At 38.4% G+C, this 22,397-nt stretch overlaps 1 pseudogene; it reads left to right on the top strand.

Moving 5' to 3' along the window:
* Positions 1-19,960: 19,960 nt before the first annotated feature.
* Positions 19,961-21,403, top strand: LOC119526034 (annotated as a pseudogene).
* The last annotated feature ends 994 nt before the right edge of the window (positions 21,404-22,397 follow it).

Raw genomic sequence — 22,397 nt, 5'->3', positions numbered from 1 at the left:
CTGTCTAAGAGGTGGGATTTCTTTCTCTATTTGTGCTTGCCAGAAGTCTCATTCTGGGCCTAAATGCTGAGTGACAGTCAAGGGGGTCCTGTGATGCAGAGACCACATGATGATGACCTGCTGGTGTTTTATAGTTGTGTGGGTTGGAGGCATGATTGGGGACAGGGATGAAGACTCCCAGAGGGCAGGCATGATTGTGTCCACTGAAGATTGGTTCTTGGTCCAGGAATTGTCATTGTTCTGAAGGAAATCCCTGTTCTGGGAGCCAGCATACCCTGGCTCCAACAGTGAGAGTGATCCCCAGAAAACTGTGAATTTCCACCCCAAGTCCCCCTTTTACATGGTGCTGGCCTTGGGAGAGAGTAACCAAAGATGTGGCACATTTTCTGTTCCATTTTCAAAATCAAGGTTTTTAGCAATGGAAGAACACTTTACCAACCATTCTGATCCCAAATGTGCTGATGCCCAGAGGAGTAGGCCCAGGTGGCACTGAATGTGACCTTTCTACTCATAGCCCATGAGTGCAGGTCAGTGTAATCTCAACCTGACCTGAACCTGTTAACTTCATGAGGAGGGTAACCATCTCATGTGAAGTTGGTTTATTTTATTTACTTTTTTCAGAGTTAACATTGGATCATATTCCTTGTATAATAAGGTTTTCCTTAACCATTGGGAATTTATGTGTAAAAAATATGAGTCTCTTTATTACTCTTGTAGCATTTCATGTAGAAACAGAGACATTCTCTTACTTATTCACAGGGACATTACCACAATAATTAAATTAAACTGATTGTAGTACTAGTATCACATCTAGAGGGCTCTTCAACACCTCAATAATTACCCAATGTCCTATGTCAAAAGAAATGTTAATAGTAATTATAATGATAGGAATGAAGAAAAACCAAAAAAAGAAGTGCCCAGTCCCATATCAAACATTGCATTTCATTTTCAGGTATATTTATTCCTTTTCATTTGAATATATCTCCTTTCTTTCCTTCATCTGAACATATTAGAAAACTGCTGGACCATTCTTCTAAAGAATTTTCCTCAAATTGTATTTTTTTCAGAAGTTATTCCTGATGAAATTGTGTTTATGAATTTTAGTCCAGAATAGCTGAAAATTATTTGTCCTCAGGGTGATTATTTTTCAAATGTTAAGTTTTATTTTTATTTCTTTCATTGCATTCACTTTATTTTAAACTTTATAAGTTTAAACAACACACAAACATCAAAAATCACCACCTTATGACAAAACAAAGCAGTTTCAGAAAATCTAATAACCTGAAATAACTACTTTGCTTCCCCTGTTGTCAAAGTTTGCATTAATGGGTTATCTTCAAGGCAGATGATTAAAGATTTCTAATATTATAAACAGTATTCTTGGTACAGTCCATGTATTTTCTTAGGGATCTTGTTTATTGCTGCACAGTCCTATGATTATTTCCTTCTCTTGTCATCTAGTTCCAATTACATTACTTCACATCTCTCATACCCACTTTCAAATACAGACTCCTCTGCTTTGCCTTATGTGCAGAATCAGCTACACTCCACACCAAGTTTTTCTGAATGTTTTCCCTTTCTCTAAATAGGAATCCCTATACCCAGGAGTGGCCAATATATTGTAGGAAATCCCAAGCTAAGAAACCTCAGGGATGAAACCTCACTGGGATTACAATTTTGAAGATGACAGAGTCAGCCCGAGTTCCCAAAGTGGCCTAGATTTCCGGCAGGGGCTTGGAATGCACATGCACAATTTATGCTGACCCTCTCCTGCCTCACAATGAGCATCTGGTTGCTAAGCAACAGGCCACTAACACAGTGACTCTCCTGTGTTCTGAAAATGTAAGGCACCCCAAGTGTGGAGTTGATGGTGAAGGTGTTGTGACCCATGCAGACTAGAGTAGGTATATGAGGGTGCTTCTGCAGCACAGAGGATCACCTGCACACCTGATAGTTGTTGAGTTTTGTACTCTCCCATGATATTCCTATACCAGAAGACCCAAAGGCAAATTCCAGGTTGGTGTGGGGTAGGCAGGGCTTTACATGAAGTGTCCCTGGCCTATCTTGGACCTGTCTGATCTTTTCAATGTCAGAGAAATTGCCACTGGGTCTCAGACAAGGAGCTTAGCATCCCAAGTGCTCAATTACTGGAGCTCACCATGAGGCATGTCCATGTACAGTCAATGAACCCCCTTGAAATCAGGGAAACTTTGGACAACTGGGATGTGTCTACCCTGTCCACAGCTTCTAGCTGACATGAGGATTGGCCCATGGATGTCTTAGTGGTGGGATTCTTGCTCTATTTGTGCTTGCCAGAAATCTCACTCTGGGCCTAAATGCTGAGTGACAGTCAAGGGAGCCCTGTGATGCAGAGACCATGTGATGATGACTGGCTATGGTTTAAAGTTAAGTAGATTGGAGGCATAATTTCAAACAGGGATGGAGACTCCAAGGGCAGGCATGATGGTGTCCCCTCAATATGATTTGGTTCTTGGTCCAGGAATTATTGTTGCCCTGAGGGAAATGTCTGGTATTTGAACCAGCATACCCTGGCTCTGACAGTGAGAGTAATCCCCAGGAAACTGAATGCTCACCCCAAGTCTCCCTTCTACATGATAATGGACTTTGGAAAAAATAACCACAGATGTGGCACATTTTTTGTTCCATTTCTGAAAGCAAGGTTATTAGCAAAGGAAGATCACTTCCCCAACCTCTCTGTTCCATTATGTGCTGATGCCCGAAGGAGTAGGCACATGTGGCACTGACTGTGACCCTTCATCTCATAGCCCATGAAAGCAGGTCAGTGTAATCTCACCCTTATCTGACCCTGTGCCTTCATGAGGAGGGAAACCATGTCATGTGAATTTGGTTTATTTTATTAACTTTTTTCACTGAGTTAACATTTGATCATATTCCTTGTATAATAAGGTTTTCCTTAACATTGGGAATTTATCTGTAAAAACATGTTGGTCTCCTTAATTATTCTGGTAGCATTGCATGTATAAACAGAGACATTCTCTTATGTATTCACAGGAACATAACCAAAATCATTAAATTATCTTGGCTGTAGTTCTAGTGTCTCATCTAGGTGCCTATTCCACAACTCAATAATTATCCAATAATGTCCTAGAAATAAAGCAAAATGTTAATAGTAATAATAATGATATTAATGCACAAATACAGAAAGGAAATGCAGTGTCCAGTCTCATATAAAACATTGCATTTCATTTTCAGGTATATTTATTCCCTTTTGTTCGAATATATCTCATTTCTTTCCTTCATTTGAACATATTAGAAATCTGCTGAACCATCCTTTTAAAGAATATTCCACAAATGGTATTTTTTTCAGAAGTTCTTCCTGATGAAATTGTGTTTGTGATTTTTAGGTCAGAATGGCTGAAAGTCATTGTGCCCTCAGGGTGATTATTTCTTAAATGTTAAGTTTTATTTTTATTTCTTTCATTGAGTTGATTTTATTTTAAACTTACAAGCTAAAACAACATACACACATCAAAAATCACCACCTTATGAGAAAACAAAGCAAAGTTTCAGAAAATCAAATAACCTGAAATAACTAATTTGCTTCCCCCATTGTCCAAGTTTGCATTAATGTGTTATCTTCAAGGCAGTTGATTAAAGAGTGCTAGTATCTCATCTAGGAGCCTGGTCCACACCTCAACAATTACCCAATAATGTCCTATAGGCCAAGCAAAATGTTAATAGTAATAATAATGAAAGGAATGAAGAAAGACAAAATAAATCAATAAGCACTTCCCAGTCTCATATCAAATATTTCATTTGATTTTCAGGTATATTTATTCCTTTCAACTGAATATATTTCATTTCTTTCCTTCATTTTAACATATTAGAAAACAGCTGAACCATCCTTTTAAAGAATGTTCCTCAAATTGTATTTTTTTCAGAACTTCTTCTTGATGAAATTGTGTTTATGATTTTTAGGCCAGAATGCCTGAAAATGATTGTGTCCTCAGGGTGATTACTTTTTAAATGTTGTTTTATTTTTATTTCTTTCATTGTATTCATTCTATTTTAAACTTTATCTATAAGCTAAAATAACACAGAAACATCAAAATCACCACCTTATGACAAAATGAAGCAAAGTCTCAGAAAAGCAAATAACCTGAAATAACTTCTTTGCTTCCCCCATTGTCCAATTTTTCATTAATGTGTTATCTTCAAGGCAGTTGTTTAAAGATTTCTAATATTATAAACTCTAGTCTTCCTACAGTCCATGTATTTTCTTAGGAGTTCTTTTTATTGCTGCACTGTCCTCCATTTTTTTTATTTCCCTCTCATCATCTAGTTCCAATTACACTACTTCATCTCCCTCATACCAACTTTCAAATACAGACTTCCCTGCTGAGCCTTATAGGCAGAATCAGCTACACTCCACACCAAGTGTTTCTGAATCTTTCCCATTAGTCCAAATAGGAATCCTATTACCCATGTGTGCTCAATATACACCAGGATATCCCAAGCTAAGGAACCTCAGGGAAGAAATCTCACTGGGGCTAGAATCTGTGGAGAGGACAGCATCAGCCCTGGTTCCCAAAGCGACCTAGATTTCTGGTGGTTCTCTGGAATGACATGTGCTAGTTATGCTGACCTTCACCTGCCTCACAATGAACTCCAGGTTGCTGTGTTCAGCATCTAACCCAATGGCTGCTCTTTTGTTCTAAATACCTAAAAATCACCCCAACTGTGTTGGCAGTGGAGTTTTTGCAGCCTGTGAAGGCTGGGTTAGGTATATGTTAATACTTCTGCAGCACAGAGGATCACCTGTGCACCTGATTGTTGGTGAGCTTTTGAATTCCCCAGGAGACTCCTATACCAGAAGCCCCAATGCAAATACTGGCTTTGTGTGCGGTACAGGAGGCTTTAAGTGAAGTGACCCTTGCTGAACTTGGCCCTTCCTACCATTTTCAATGGCACTGAAGTTACTGCACCTGTATCTGAGACATTGGTCTTAGCATCCTGGGTGCTCAGTGTTACCAGAGCTCACCATGAGGCATGCCAATGTGCAATCCATGAACCTGCTTGAAATCAAGGAAGCTTTGGACACCTGGGATATGTCTGCCCTGTCCACAGTTTCTAGCTGTCATGTGGTTTGTTTCATGTCTGTCTTAGTGGTGAGATTTCCTGCTCTATTTGTGCTTGCCAGAAGTCTCTCTCAGGGTGTAAATGCTGAATGAGTCTCAAGGGAGTCCACTGATGCAGTGCCTTCATGTTGATGTTCTGCTGTGGTGTTAGACTTGGGGGTGTTGGAGTCATGACTGGGGACAGGAATGTAGACCCCCAGAGGGCAAGATTGATGGTGGTCACTGAATATTTTTTGGTTCTTTGTCTAGGAATTACTGTTGTCCTGAGGGATATCCCTGCTCTGTTAGCTTGCCTCCTCCAGCCCTGACACAGAATGTGTACCCCTGGAATCTGTGAATGCCCACCCCAAGTCCCCTTTTACATTGTGCTGGCCTTGGGAGACAGTATCCCCAGACTTGACACACTTTTTGTTGAACTCCTGAAAGCAATACTATTAGCAAAGGAAGAAGACTTCCCTGAACTTTATAATCCCAAATGTGCTCATGCCCAAGTCTGTATGCCCAGGTGGCACTGACTGTGATCCTTCTTCTCATATCCCACGAAAGTGGGTCAGTTTACTTTCACCCTGATCTGACCCTCTGCTTCATGAGGAGGGCAACCAACACATCTGACATTGATATATTTTATCTTATTTTTTCCAAGTTAACATTGGTTTATATTCTTTGTGTAATATCTATTTTACCTCGACCATTGGAAATTAATGTGTAAAGAAAATGTCTCTCTCTGCTTTAGTATATCTCTGTTACTTTTCATCTCTTCTGTTGTGCCTTTCATTCCCATATGTTTTGTCATTTATTTTTTCAAAATTTCATGTTCTTCTGTGTGTATCCACTGTTTTCTTTATATCCTTCATGTGTTTTGTCATGTTTTCCTTCAACTTGTTCAATTTAGATTTGTTTGAACATCTTTAATTAGTATTTTCAACCCCTGTATCTCAGTAGAGGTATTAGTTTGTTCCTTTAGGTCATTTCTTTGTGTTTCCTGGCTGACTCATGATTTTTCATTATTTCTAAGCATCTGGTTTCTATGATTATTTTATTCTGGAGGTTGGTTTCACTCTTTAATCTAGGGTTTTCTTATTGACTTGCTTTTTCCTCCCTGTCCTCTTTGACATACAGTTAAATTTACTGTAGACCACTAACATTTTCTGTTTAACTGATCATAGTTTTTCAGCTGTTGTTTTTCTGGTTTCTTCCCTGCCTATATGAAAGTTTTTTTAAGAGGGTCTCCCCAGATAATATCAACCCCAATCAGATTTTGCCAGACAAGACAGACCTAGGACTCAGGAAGAGGATGTAATCAGTACTAAAGTTCCCTGAGGATGAGATCAACAGGTTGCCAGTGTTTTCTGTGGCTCCTCTCGATTCTGTGCTTTTACTGCCCTGCCCAGCAGGTGGCAATTGTTTGCCTGCAGCTGCCCACTGATGTAAAGTGGTACGGTGCCTTTAGTTCTTTTTAGACCCTGTTTCTGCCAGGTGCATGGCTGACACAGAGGCTGAGGGCCAGCTTCAACTTTTTCTGTTTCAAAGCCCCTGGGGTCTGAATCCTTTGAATGTGAGCCTGCACTTGTACTGGGCCCTGTCATCCCCACCCCCCAGATTCTTGAAGAAATTAGGCCCTATAGAGAATTACCTACTTCCTTGACTACTTTGTCTCTCCGATAATCCTTAACTGTGCCCTTGCCTGGGGCAATTCTGACACTTGAGGAAGACTACTGCTTTCTTTATGTTAATAAATAAAAACAAAAAATCCTTTTCAAAATCAGTCACCTGCCCCCAGGTTTGCCAGTCAAGAGCTGGAGTTAGTACCCAGCTGTTCTGGTTTGGTAATGCTGCTGGAATACAAAATACCAGATATGGATTGGCTTTTATAAAGGGGGTTTATTTGGTTAAAAACTTAAAGACTTAAGGCCATAAAAGTGTCCAAAGACATCAACAACAGGGTACCTTCACTGAAGAACAGCGAAGGCATCAGGAAAACCTCTGTAAGCTGGGAAGGCACAGGCACTTGGCTGGAATCTGCTCCAGGATTCTGGTTTCAAAATGGCTTTCTCCTCTCTTAGATGCAGCACCAAGCTCCTTCTGTCTGGGATCTTATAGGGCTCAGGTAAAACAATCAAGATCCACACTGAATGAGTGCATCCACACCTCCATGGAAATAATCTAATCAAAGGTATTACCCATAGTTAAGTGGGTCACATCTCCATGGAAACAACCTAATCCAAAGATTCCAACCTTATCAACACTAACATGTCTGCCCACACAAGATTACATTAAAAAACATGGCATTTTGGGGGGTATAATACATCCAAACTGGCACACCAGCTTTATGTTCACCTTCTTTTGGATAACAGCCCTTTTCTAGTATTATGCACTCAGCCATCTCCAAGTGACTCTGCTCTTTTTTTCCCTATAATCTCCACCTCCTCTCTGCCAAGAGACACCTCTAGGTTCCTTTCTTGCTTTGTCCAAGTTTATCTATGCTCAGAGTTTGTATTCAGCAGTTTGAATTTCTTAAGTAAATCATCAATTGTATCTTGGTTAAGCTACCTTCCATTGTGTTCAAATTTGCTAATGCTGCTGTTATGCAAAATACCAGAAATATGTTGGCTTATATAAAGGGGGTTAATATGGCTACAAATTTACAGTCTGAAGGCCATGAAAATGTCCAAATTAAGTCATCTACACAAGTATACCTTCACCAAAGTAAGGCCAATGGCATCCGCAAAACCTCTGTTAGCTGGGAAGGCTTGTGGTTGGCATCTGCTTATCCTGGGTTGTGTTCCACTCTTCTTTCAGCTCTTGTGCTTTCTTCAAAATGTCACTTTTGGGACATTGTGCCCTCTGTTGGCTTCTCTAGAGCAAACACTGGGCCAGCATCTCCAAAGTGTCAACAAAAGTCTGCTTTCAGCAGCTCTCTCCAAAATGTCTCTCTCAACTGCTCTCCAAAATATCTCTCTCAGGTGCTCTGAGGTCCTTCTGCTTGTGGGCTCTTTTATAGGACTCCAGACATTAAATCAACATCCACCCTGAATAGGTGGGGTCCATATCTCCATGGAAATAATTTAATCAAAATTTCACATAGTTGTTTGAGTCATACCTCCATGGAAACAAAGGATTCCAACCTAATCAACTTTAATACATCTGCCACCACAAGACTGCATTAAAGAACATGGCATTTTGGGGGGCATAATTCATCCAAATGGGCACACATTGCTCCTAGCAGAAATTGCTTCTTCTTCCAGCAATTAATTGACTCCAAAACAGTGTTCTATGCTAGTGGGGGAGGGATGCCAGCCTCCACTGATTGGAAGACTAACTTATAGTTCTGCACTGTGATCTTAGCTCTTCCACCCATTCCACACTGGTGTACAATGTGTGTCTGATCACAGAAGTTCACCAAACATTCCAGGAAGTTCCTGGATATTAACAGCCTTAGCAGATGTTTCCACACCCCCCTACACAACCGTCTTTCCCCATCACTTCATATGTGACTTTTTATGAAAATACAAAACTGTTTTCCAAAGGGGCTGCACCATTTTCATTGCCATTTGCAGTGTCTAATTGCTTGTTGTGTAATTGCATTGCCTAATGCTTCTATCTTGATGAATAGTGATGGAGTTAGTGGGCAAACTTATCTTCTTGATCATAATATAAAATTTCCAATATTGCTTAATTAAGGAAGATTATAGTTTTAGGATGAATGTGTGTTTTTTTTGTTTTTTTGTTTTTTTTTTTTGCATTGAGAAAGTAGTCAATTCCATCAATTTCTATTCCTGTGTGTTTTTTAAAAATCAAGATTGGGTTTGAATTTTGCCAAAAAGCTTTTCAACATCTGTGCAGATAGTCATGATTTTCCTTAGATCTTTTAATATAACATGTGATATTAATGGATTTCCCAATGTGGAATCAGCCTTGCATTCCTTGAATGAGTCCCACATCATCCTATTACATATTTGAATAATATGGTATGAGTTTTGTTTGCTAATACAGTATTTAGTTTTAGATTGATATTCAAAAGGGATAGTGATTCTTGTATGCATTTTTATGATTTTTAATGCAATTTTATGGAGATATATTTACACACCATATAATCCATCCAAAGTATACCATCAATGGGTCACCATATCATCACACAGTCACATATTCATCACCAAAATTTTAAAACATTTACATTACTCCCCCCGGAAAAAAATAAAAAATTAAAAAGAACACCCAAAAGATCTCATACCCCTCCTTATTCCACCCCCCAATTTTACGTATGTGTGTATGTATGTATGTATATGTGTGTGTGTGTGTATGTGTGTGTGTGTGTGTGTGTATAGTATTTATTTTGCTACTCATCTGCCTATACAGTGCATTCAGGGAGTCAGTCACAAGGTTTTCACAATCACATGGTCACAGGATAAAAGCTATATAGTTATACAATCATCATCAAGAAACAAGGTTACAGTTCAACAGATTCAGGTATTTCCTTCTAGCTATTCTAATACACCAGAAACTAAAAAGAGATGTCTATATAAAGCATTAGAATAAACTCCAGAATGAACACTTGACTCTAGTTGAGATCTCTTAGCCACTGAAACTTCATTTTGTTTCATCTCATTTCTGCCTTTTGGTCAAAAAGCCATTCTCAATTGCACAGTGCAAGGGCCAGGCTCATCCCTGGGAGTTGTCCCATGTTGCAAGGGAGAGTTACACCCCTGGTAGTCATGTCCCACATAGGTCAGAAGGTAATGACTTTATTTACAGTTGGCTGAGAGATTCTGTGAGAGACTTGAATGCCTATTGTGCTGCTATTTTAACATTGACTTTTTAAAGTTTTATTGAGATTGTTCACATAGCATAAAATCATCCACAGATCCAAAGTGAACAATTAATTGCTTACAGTACCATCATACAGCTGTGTATTCATCACCACAATAAATTCTTTTTCCAATTTTTAGAATATTTTCATTACTCCAGAAAAGAAATAAAGACAAAAAAGAAAACTCAAATCCTCCCATACCACTAACCACAGCCCCTCCATTATTGACTCAAGTATTGGTATAACATTTGTTATTGTTGATGAAAGAATGTTAAAATACCAGTAATTGTAGTACATAATTTGCAATAGCTATATTTTCCCTATATGCCCCTCTATTATTAACTTCTATTTATAGTGTCATATATTTGTTCTGGTTCATGAAAGAGATTTCTAATCTTTGTACAGTTAATAACAGTCATTGCCCACCACAAGGTTCACTGCTTTATACATTCCCATCTTTTAACCTCCAACTTTCCTTCTGGTGACATAGATGACTCTGAGCTTCCCTTCTCACCATATTCATGCACCATTCAGCACTGTTAGTTATTCTCACAACATGCTACTGTCACCTCTGTCCATTTCCAAATCCTTAAGTTCAACCTAGTTAAACATTCTGCCTATAATAAGCAACTATTCCCCATTCTGTAGCCTCATTCTATATCCTGGTAACTTATATTTCATGTGTATGAGTTTACATATTTTAATTAGTTCCTATCAGTGAGACCATACATTATTTGTCCTTATGTGTCTGACTTATTTCACTCAATATAGTGCCCTCAAGGTTTCCTTATCAATCCTTTTTTTTAAACACAGTTTTGTTCACCCACCATACATTCTGTCCTAAGTAAATAATTGATGGTTCTCTGTATAATCACATATTTATGCATTCACCACCATCACCACTATCTATAAAAGGACATCTCCATTGCTTCCACAAAGAAGGAGGAAGAGTCAAAGAAGGTAGAGAGAGCAAAGAAAAAGAAAAAGAGAGAAAAAAGACACCTAAAAACCAATAAAAGGAAAGATAGAATTAAACTAAAGTACAATAAAAGGGACAACATAACCAATGCTGAGTCCATATGCCTCCCTATGTCCCCCCACATATAGGCATTTAGCTTTGGTATATTGCCTTGTTACATTAAAGAAGTGTAATACAATGTTTCTGTTAATTATAGTTTCTAGTTTGAACTGATTGTATTTTCCCCATTTGTAACACTTTGCAAGGTTAACATTCTTTGTTCTCCCTCATGTAAAAACATATTTGTACATTTTATCCCAATTGTTGAGCATGCTATGTTTCACTGATTTATACAGTCCCTGTCTTTATCTTTCCTCTTTCCTTCTGGTGTCCCATATGCTCCTAACCTTCCTCTTTCAACCATACTTACAGTCACCTTTGTTCAGTGTACTTACATTGTTGTGCTGTCTCCCAAAATTGTTTTCCAAATCTCTCACTCCTATCTTTTCCTATCTGTCTGTAGTGCTCCCTTTAGTATTTCCTTTAGAGCAGGTATCTTGCTCACAAACTCTCTTATTGTCTGTCAGAGAATATTTTAAACTCTCTCTCATATTTGAAGGACAGTTTTGCCAGATTCTTGGTTGGAGGTTTTTCTCTTTCAGTATCTTAAATATATCACACAACTTCCTTCTTGTCCCATGGTTTCTGCTGAGAAATCTTCACATAGTCTTATCAAGCTTCCTTTGTATGTGATGGATCACTTTTCTCTTGCTGCTTTCAGGATTCTCTCTTTGTCTTTGACAGTTGATAATCTGATTATTAAGTGTCTTGGCATAGGCCTAGTCATATATATTCTGTTTGGGTTACCCTGTAATTCTTGGATCTGTAAATTTATGTCTTTCATAAGAGATGGGGATTTTTCATTGATTATTTCCTCCTTATTGCTTCTGCCCCTTTTCACTTCTCTTCTCCTTCTGGGACATCCAAGACATGTACCTTCATGTGCTTCATGTTGTCATTCAATTCTCTGAGATATTGCTCATATTTTCCCATTATTTTTCCTATCTGTTCTTTTGTGTGTAGGATTTCAGTCATCTTTTTCTCCAGTTCCTGAATGTTCTCTTCTGTCTTTTGAGATCTGCTGTTGTATGTCTCCATTGTGTTGTGCCTCTCATTTCCATAGATTCTGCCAGTTGTTTTTTCAAACTTTGATTTCTACCTTATGTTTGCCCAGTGTTTACTTTATATCCTTCATCTCTTTTGCTATATCTTCTCTGAACTCATTGATTTGCCTTTTGAGTTGATTCAGTATATTTCTTTGAAACTCTGTAATTGATTGTTTCATTAAGATGAAACAATATCTCAATTCTGTCTTAATTGAGGTGTAAGTGTGGTCCTTTGACTGTGCCATATATTCATTTTTCTGAGTGTAATTTGTAGTTTTCTGTTGTCTAGACATCTATTTCCTTGGTTACCCCAATCAGATTTTCCCAGACCAGAGTGGGTTCAGCTCTCAGAATGGGGTTATATTCAGTTTCAAGTTTCCATGAGGGTGTATCTTAGAAGAATGATAGAATTTCCTGTGAGGCCTCTAGCTGCTGTGCTTTTCCTAACAAGCCCAGTAGGTGGCACCTGTCAACCTGTCACTCCCAACCAATGTGAGGAGTTGTGGCTCCTTTAGTTTCTGTTTTGGCTCTTTTCCACCAGACTTTGGGATCTGAGTTCTGAAGGGAAGGCTGGCACTAGAGCTGGGCCCCACCCCATTCCTGTTAGGGAAGATGCACCCTCTAGGGAGTTATCTTCTGCATTTGAATTCCTCCTTTGTCTCTTTGACTCTGTTATCTCCACCCCTGTCCAGGTCAGACTGCTGCAAACTAAAAATGGCTGAGGCTCTCTCCACTGAGTCACTCAGGTTGAGAGAGAGAAAAAGGGAAATAAAGCCCCCTTTCAGAGCCAGTCCACAGCCCCCCAGGTTTGCACATCAGTCTTCTTGGCACAGGCACTTTCTGGCTCTTTATGGTCAGTTATCTCTAAAAGCTTCTGCCTGCTTGTTAAGGGTTTATCATTGTTTGTAGCTTGTATTCAACAGTCCACATTTGTTAATTAAATCCCCAGTTGGAGCTGGGCTGAGCTATATTTGCTTGCTCCAGGACAGCTGCTTTCTCCTACAGTGAGGTCTTGTAACTCAGCCTGCCATGGGGAGAATGGGATCTCAGCACAATTCTGCAGTGTTTATGCTGTGATCTCAGTCATTCCACCCAATCCAGGTTGGTGTATGTTATGTGGACAGTCATAGTTGTCCCCCAGCAGTTGTTACAGATTATTTACTAGTTGTTCCTGGTGGTTTTTTAGTTGCTCCAGGGGACTAACTAGATTCCACTCCTCTCTATGCTGCCATCTTGCCTGTCCCCCTATGACTTTTAAAATCAGGTTTAATATCAATGCTGCCCTTGTTTTTAAAACCACTTTGAAACTGTGGAACAATTTATAGAGTAAAGATTACTTGCAATATGAAGACTTTGAGGAATTCCCCTGGTAATTGGTCTGTTTAAGCTATCTTTTTCTAATAATAACTTCTTACTCCCAAAGAAATTATTGATCCTATCCTTGTTTTCCTAAATAATTTTTTATCTCTCCTTTCAAATTTATTTGCACAGGGTTCTGCAAAGAAGACTACATTTTCTATATAGTTTAGTTTTTATTTCCCTCTTTTTTGTTATTGTATACCTGTTCTGTGTCCACTTTTTCTTCATTAAGTTTTCTGGTTGTTTAACATTTTTTTCTTAAATAACTCATTATTAAATTGATCTGTGGTTTTTCCATTCCTTGCATTTTTATTTCTGATCTATTTTCAACATTTCTTTATTATTGCTTTCTTTTGGTTTACTTTTTGTTCTTTTCAGTTCTTTGTCTTGGAATTTTAATTCATATTTTTTAGTATTTTATTTTGGCTAATTGTTTATTGATCTGATCATTCTTTCAAAAATTCCTCAAGTACCCCCACTTTTTGTATATAGTATATTATGAGTTTTATAAATTTAGATCTTTAATTTCAGTTGCATTTTAATAATTTAATGGAAGATTTAAAATTTTCTTATAAAAGGGTCTTTTTTATTTAAATCACTTGAAGAGTTAGAAAGTGTTTTCATTCAAGAGGAATGAATAACAGTAGTAATTTACAGTTTTACATTTAACAATTGTAATATCCCTGCTTTCTGTCTTGAGATAGGCAGAAGAGATCCAAACCACCTGGGTATCTCACCAAACAACATTGACCTACTATATTGAGTTATATTGCTGATTACATAGTAAAGGTAAAGGCTAGTATGTTGGAAGCATTTTTAAGATGCATGAACATAGAGAATAAAATGTAAACTCTACCAGGTTTCAGGGACCTGCCACTTCATTTGACTTTTTAATGATTCCTGTGCTCTGTGGAATGCTGTATCTTCCCATCCAAAGAAAAAGACACACTGCTGTATCTTGCATCTTCTATCAAAAAGACAGTCACGTAACTTAACAGACCTTTACAGATGAGGAGGAACCTATTCCATGCTCTTGACCATACACTGGTGACATAGAAATCTGCCTGCTTTGATTGGGGTTCAAAACGGGAAACACTCTGCAACAGGCAGATTTGCAGCCCTGAAACTCACACCACAGGATCCAGCAGACTTTATCCTTTTGCAGTTGTCAGTGACAGGAAAAGTTGAAGAGTGAATTTCATGGCAATTGCCACCAGAGCATCTTTCCACCAGATCTCTGGGTTTGTGAATCAAGGCCATGCCATGCATAGAGTAGAGTTATTTGCTTTTAAGAAATAGCATCATCAGTGTTTTGAAGTGTTGAGATATTTAGAATTTTTAAGCATAACACTACAATTGACTACACTTCTGGAACTGTGCATTAAGATCTGTGTTACTCAGAGCTCCAATTCCTAAGCTACATGATCCAGCAGGTACAAATACCCCATCCAAGTTCAATCCTAATGGAACCAGTGTCATGGATAGGCTGCATGAGTGGGCAATTCAGACCCCCATGACATCCAGCACTCTAATACCTGCTCTGCTTACCCCACTTGTACCTACAGATGTATCTGTGTTCTTTAGACTAACTGAAGGAGAAGGTAATATCCTGAGCTAGAGTTATGGATGGGTCTGCTGTAGGTAGGTATAAGGTGAAAAGATATTTAATGGTATCCATAAAATGAGATGGGGGATGGATTTTCTAGTAAATGGTACTGTTAGTGTGATATCTGATTATTCACTTTTGCAGTAGAAGATGTGGCCAGATAAGAGAATATATAAATTCCTGGCACTGACCAATAGAATGGCCAGCTGGTCAGGAGCATGGAAGTACAAGGAGCAAAATATATAATACAAGATGTCATCAGATATATGCATGTGGAAAGACATATTATACTGTGCATGAATTTTAAGGATTTTTGCATCAATTGTTAAGATCTACCAGAAATTATTCACCATAGAAGAGGCACTAAAACCTAAGTGGATAAAGTGGTTTAGCCAATTATCAGTAGCCAGTTTTGATTACCACCCATGAAGAACCTCTATGATATGCAAGTGAATGACATTTTCATGATGACAGAGATGGAGACTATGCATGACCCCAGCAGCATGGTCTTTCACTTTCCTAGGCTGATACAGCTACTTCTCACTCTGAATGTCTGTGGTGGCAGTAACTGAGACCAATGCTGAGGGCCTGATGTGGCATTAATCCTTCATGGTCCAAACAACTACTTGGCATGTATTCTACCACATAGAAATAATTCTGCCTTGGACATGCATTCTACCACAACATAACCATGTGTCCAAGAGTTTGTGACTAGGTACCAACTGGCTGTATCAAATACTACAACATCCAGAAGCATCTTAGGCTAACCCTAATGGCCTGACTCAACCAAGCACCTGTACGAGAAAGCATCTGTTCTGAAATTCAAGAATCTGCTTATGCTGCCACTTTTACCAGTTGGAGATGGTAGTTGCTTTCTTAGTGATTAGTTTTTATATATTTTCATTATCAATTTTTTTTTGTTATTTCTACCTTGAAATATCTTTATATCTAATTCTGTGTTAAATATCCTCTGCATGAAATTCATACTATGTTGATTTTTTCTCACTGGATCTTGTCTAAAGAAGGGGCAAAAATTCAAGTCATTTACATGGGAGTAACTTGCCCACTTCACAAAAATAGTCCTCTCATATAAGCACATGACAAAACCTGGTAACATTGATTAGTTCAGAAATAATCCCTTGACTATAATCTTTTCTTGATCTTTTCTGCCAAAATAATTAAAAACTACATTTTGTTTTTTCCCTGAAGTTGTAGAATTTTCCTGATTAAATCTAGGCACCCAGGTGGTTCTTTTTTCACTACATGAGAGAGAGAGAGAGACTATCTGAGAATAAAGTCCCAGAAGCACCAAGCAGATTAAAAAGTTGGGAAATGAGACACAAACCAATGACATGACTTGTCCTGTCCAGACATACATGAAGCCATGTATACCTGGACTTATCAGACATATAACTTTTTAGTGTAGACTTGGTTTGACTAAATTGGATTTCTCTCATTCATATAGAAAAATTCTTCCAAGTACTTTGTACAAAATTGCAAGATAACATATATCATCTGTGGTAGTTTGGATGTAGTACATCCCCCAAAATGCCATGTTCTTTGATGAAATCTTGTGGGGGCAGACATATTAGTGTTGATTAGGTTGGAACCTATTGATTGAGCGTTTCCATGGAGATGTGACTTAATCAACTGTGTGCAAGATTTTTGACTGGATAATTTCCAAGGAGGTGTTACCCTACCTACTAAGGGTGGGTCTGAATTAAATCACTGGAACTATGTAAAAAGAGCTCACAAACAGAAGGATTTCAGAGAACAACTGAAAGTGACATTTGGAAGAGGAGCTTCAGATAAGAGGACAAAACATCCCAAGAGCAAAATTTTGGAGAATGCCATTTTGAAACACAACCTGGGAGCAAGTGGATGCCAGCCATGTGCTTCTGAGCTAACAGAGGTTTTCTGGATGCCATGGCCATCCTTCAGTGAAGGTATCCCATTGTTGATGCCTTACCTTGGACACTTTATGGCCTTATAGTTGTAACTTTGTAAACAAATAAACCCCCTTTATAAAAGCCAATCCATTTCTGGTGTTTTGCAAAATGGCAGCATTATCAAATCAGAACACCACCTAGCTGTCCATAATGCCATTGTCAAAGAAATCTGTTTTGAATTCAGAAAAACCTAAGTATGAAGCATTCTTAGCCAATAGCCATTTTGACCTGGAAGCCATTAACTACTCCCTCCCAGCTTCTGTTTTCTCACAGGTACAGCAGGTATGTTTTGTTCAGAGGAGTTTTATTAGGGTGAGACAGGGAGAATATATGAAAAGTTTAGCAGTATGATCAGTTATCAATAGATAAAAGTGTTGCTAGTTTCAGTATTCCAGATTATTGTATAATTAGACTGATAAATCCTAGGGGCAGAGCCTTTATCTCATTTAGGTTTGCTTTTACCATGTCTCACAGCCTAGTGTTCAAATTTTTTATGTAATAAAATGAATCAGTAAATACTCTGAATTAAATGGTGACTATCTGCAGGGTTTTAGACTTCATGTACAACCTACTTTGTGTACAAAAGTACTCTGTGGACTTGGCTATGTAATCTCTCATCTCTCCTAAGTGTGCATTCAGTGTCACCATAGAAATGCAACCAGAAGTCTCTGGCCAAAGATGGCAGATTTAACATAAGTACCTTGTCTGTGTTCCTTCCTAAACTCAATAACACTATAGAACACAGTTTAACAATTACATTAATTCACAAGGACAAAGTAAATAAATGAGCAGTATTTAATTTAGTGTACTCATGAAAGTGACCTTAGAAAATAATCAGAGACAATCAGGATAACACCTAGTTTATGCTATATAATCTCTCATGTGCTCAGATTAGGTGGTACATGAACCATTGACTGTAGTGGTAAAGAACGGGACAAAATAAGAGAAATGCTTCACAGTCTTTTTAATAAGAATTTGACTCTCAGATCTCCTTTACCACTCCATACAGCTTTGAAAAGACTATAGGTTTATTATTTAAAGAAAGTAAAATGCAAAGAATCTAATTTAGGTTACTATGTGCATATTGAGGAAGTGTTTATTTCTTTCAAATAGGGAAATTAGGTTGAAAATTTGCATAATAAGTGTTGACACCCTGGGCTTTCTTCTCCTCTTCAGCTCAGCTCAGCATATCCACAAGTCAGGCTTATATCATTCAGGCAGAAGGGAAGATAATCTGTGGGTCATCAAACTGGCCAATGATAAACCCTGATGGCATTGCCACTTAAAGTTCACTATCTCAGTGAGTCTCACAATTCACAAGCATTAAGCACCCACATAGAGATGCCAGTTAGATTTTGAAACACAATTCTAGATGTTAATGTGTGGGCAACTTGACTGAGATACTTAAAGAGAAACTCTAAAATAAAATAAACAAATCTGATCATATAAGTACAGTTGTAAAGAAAGACAATGTGAAGAAAAGAAAACTTCAAGGAAAGGTATCATAAAAGGACTAAAATGTAGTACTGAATACTAAAATGATAGAAAAAAGGATAAATATCAATAAAAGTCCTCAAAGACAAAGTTGAGTTTATCACCTGCAGAAGAGATTAAACAATGGAAAATAGAAGAGAAAATAAAGTTAAAAAAGAAGAAATGTCATCTCCCAACATCTGACAAATGAACGTTTAAAGAAGGAATTACAGGAAACAGATAATCCAAGACTCAGAGACTTGATAATGGTGAGTGAAAAGGAGGAGCATTGGATGTTATCTTGCTTTCTGGATTAGTAGCCTGGGTAGTGGTGAAAAGAATTAAGAAAATGATGGTCAAGGATGGAGTAATGATGGGAATCATAAGAAAAATGTTCAGTTTGGGGGGTAATTTGAGTTTGAGGAATCAGCTTGAAATAAAATAGAACTGTCCAGAAGTAGTGCAGAAGTTGAAGCTACATATTTAGAACAGAGCTTCTCAAACTTAGTTGTACTCCAAGGGGCAAAAAAGTCTGACCCTAATATCCAGGCACTTTTATTTTCAGATTAGGGGGTGAATTGGGGGTGGAGGGCAGGGTACTGGTATCTAACAGGTAGAAGTTGGGGATGCTGTTAATCATAAAATATATAGACAGCTCACTACAACAAAGAATTTCCATGTCCAAAATGAATGTAGTGTCCTGGTTCAGAATCTCTGTACATATATGAATGTGGCAGAGGAGAAAGGAAATGGATTTTAAGAGTTGTGAGGCTCTTTTCATTTGCCAGACTAGTCCAAATACTTTGTGTGATTAACTCATTTCATACCCACAACCACTGTATGAGATCATTCTTCTTAGCCCCATTTTGTAGAGAGAGATGAAAGGTTCAGAGGAGTTCCAAAACTAATCTAAAATCTCACAGTTAAGGCATGGAGAAGTGTGCTTTAAACTCAGTCTAACAACTTCATTACATCATTTTGTTGAGTTGAAATACACAATCATATATAATGTTAAAGCAATAATCTAATATTTTATTCACATAATCTCAGTGCCTTGTGGGGCAAGTACTAGAAATGGCAAGTGACTCTGCTCCAGGACTTTCTTTGGAGCTTCTTGGGTCCAGGGGATACTGAGGGGAATGATCAGGAGGGCCATAAGTTCTTTGTACTGGGGATTACGAATTCCTTACCTGAAATATAAGCTGAATAGAACACTGAGTCCCAGAGGATCCTGCCTTATGATACAGGATGTAACACAGTCTCAGTAATTTCTACCCTCAAGAGACTCATCCACCTTTGAGGAAATCATGTGGAAGAGGATAATTTTTTGTTCTCCTGAGAAATTTCACCAGAAATGCCAGACATAAAGTTCATTCTTACTGAGGCCAGCTGATTGTTTGTCAAGCTCATATGGGGTTGTTGGTTTCCTCTTTGTAAGTGAAAAAGAGAAATTCACAAGTAGAAATTAAGGCCTCTTCCCCCAAAATAACTTGTAGAATGTTGAAGACTGAAGGCAGTGCTGATGGCTGATGTCTCCTTCATCATCAGAGACTTCGTCAGCCTCAAGAAAGTGGAGACAAAGGACTCCCAAGGCCCAGCAACACTGAGGTCTCCAGGCAAACGAGTCTTCTCTGACATAGTAATATTTCCAAACCCACCACTACAGAAATCAAGGATTCTAGAGAGCACCCCAGACCTTCATGTGAGGACTGGGAGAAGCCCGTGTCTGAGAGAGGAAGTGCTGAGCCATTAGGAGGTCTACCAGCACTCTCCTCTGAACAATCCCAGAAAATAAGTGAGAATAGAGAGAAGAGGGACAAACAGTGTGGACTCTCAGGCCTGGGGAAGCCCCTCAGGATGTCAAGTACCCCGAATGCCTTCCAGTGTGTCTTCAGGCAACCTTGATCTTTTAGTCCAGCAGATCAAGATCTCCCTCTGCAAAGACTAAGGGTACATCACTAAAATCAGCTTTAATCTGTTCCTTCAGCTAATGCCTTGACGTGAGTGGCTGGTGGAAAATGTCTCTTCAGTGACTCAGTTTATCCTTATGGGATTAACAGACCAACCTGTGCTTCACCTGCCCTTGTTTTTTCTGTTCTTGGTGAACTTTGTGGTCCACTGTAGTGGGGAATTTAATTTTGCTTACCCTTATTTGTCTGAATTCCCACCTTCACACTCCCATGTAATTTTTTCCTCTTGAATCTGTCCTTCATTGATCTCTGCTATTCATTTGTCTTTACTCCCAAAATGCTGATGAGTTTTAATTCAGAAAGGAACATCATCTCCTTTGCAGGATGCATGGCTCAGCTGTTTTTCTTCTGCTTCTTTGTCAGCTCTGAGTGCTATGTGCTGACAGCCATGGCCTGTGATTGCTATGTGGCCATCTGTAAGCCCCTGTTGTACACTGTCACCATGTCCCCTCTGGTGTGTTCTCTGCTGATGTGTGGTTCATATGTGATGGGGTTTGCTTGTGCTATGACTCACACAGGGTGCATGATCAGGCTGACATTTTGTGATTCCAACATAATCAATCACTACATGTGTGACATCTTTCCCCTTCTCCAGCTCTCCTGTAGCAGCTCCTATGCCAAGGAAACTTGTGGCTTCCATTATTGTGGATACAGTTATCATATTTTCTAGTGTCATTATCTGTATATTGTATGTTCTGATTCTTTTCAATATCCTTCAAATGTTATCAGCTATGGGCTGGTCCAAAGCCTTTAGCAGCTGTGGCTCCCACTAAATAACAGTTGGACTTTTCTATGGATCTGGGTTTCTCAATTACATCAAGCCAACATCTGCTGGGTCCTTGGGACAGGAGAAGGTTTTCTCAGTGCTTTGTACCAATGTGGTGCCCATGCTGAACCCCCTCATCTATAGCCTGAGGAACAAGGATGTCAAACTTGCTCTGAAGAAAACCCTGCAGAAAATAACAATAGAACAAAAACCAGTGGTTCTACCTTAGTCCCTGCCTCCATTGCTGTGTTTTTTTTCTTCTCTTCTGGACACTCCTCATCTTCTTCTATTTTCTTTTGCATTTCTTCTTTCCATTTAAAGTCTTCTTTGAAGAATTTTCAATCTAATGTCTTTCTTCACTTTTCAGTGTGACCATTTATTCTTGTAATATATACATTTTATTTATCTATTTTATTTCTTAAAGAAAAAGTTAATTGTGATCCATAATGTGTGTCACAGTCTTTACAAATACTCCTGAAAGATAAGTCTTCTCATCCTGTTCTCTAGTTGATGAAATGATTATGTGTCTTGATTGAGTTCACATAGCTAATGTTGCAAAACACAGTGAAAGAATGAAAGCAAAGAAAGGAGAAAGGAGATTGTGAATGAATGGGGAGAAATTCTGGAGATTTGTTTCAGAATGAGCCTAAAGGTGGGGACATCATTCAAATAATGCCCTCAGCCAAAATGACTGTAGCAGAGAGGGTATTGTCAGACTTGAGTTATGCACATGTCCCCAGAGAGGTTTGATTTCAGAGGAGGTCAAACATGGTCAGCCACAAAGAAAGATTTAACCACAGTCTAGTTTATTTTAGTGACCATTTCTAGTGATGGTGAAGCTGAGGAGCTTGTGGACAAGCCTCCCTGATGAGTCATATCACAATTTCATAGTCATATGTGGACTTAAAAAGGCTATTATATTTCATGTTATTAATTATTTCTTTTAAAAACAAAATATCATAGCTATTCATGATAAATAAAAACTGTAGAAAATTAAAACAATATATCAGAGTTATTCATGATAAATAAAAACTGTAGAAAATTGGGCTTTTCAGAATCTTCTTGTTTTGTGTGACATGCAGAAAAGGAATTGTCTACCACTACTTTCAATAAGATTAGGGAAAGATGCTCCTCACAGGGTATATCAGTCTGAGAATGTAGTTAAGTATGTCCATAACTCCTATAGGTATCATGAATTTGAAAGTTGAATACATCAGTGTTTA

This window comes from Choloepus didactylus, unplaced genomic scaffold (assembly GCF_015220235.1).
Source record: "Choloepus didactylus isolate mChoDid1 unplaced genomic scaffold, mChoDid1.pri zz_scaffold_40_ctg1, whole genome shotgun sequence".
NCBI lineage: Eukaryota > Metazoa > Chordata > Mammalia > Pilosa > Megalonychidae > Choloepus > Choloepus didactylus.
Note: the sequence above shows the minus strand (reverse complement) of the source record. Positions and strands in the feature narration are given on the sequence as shown.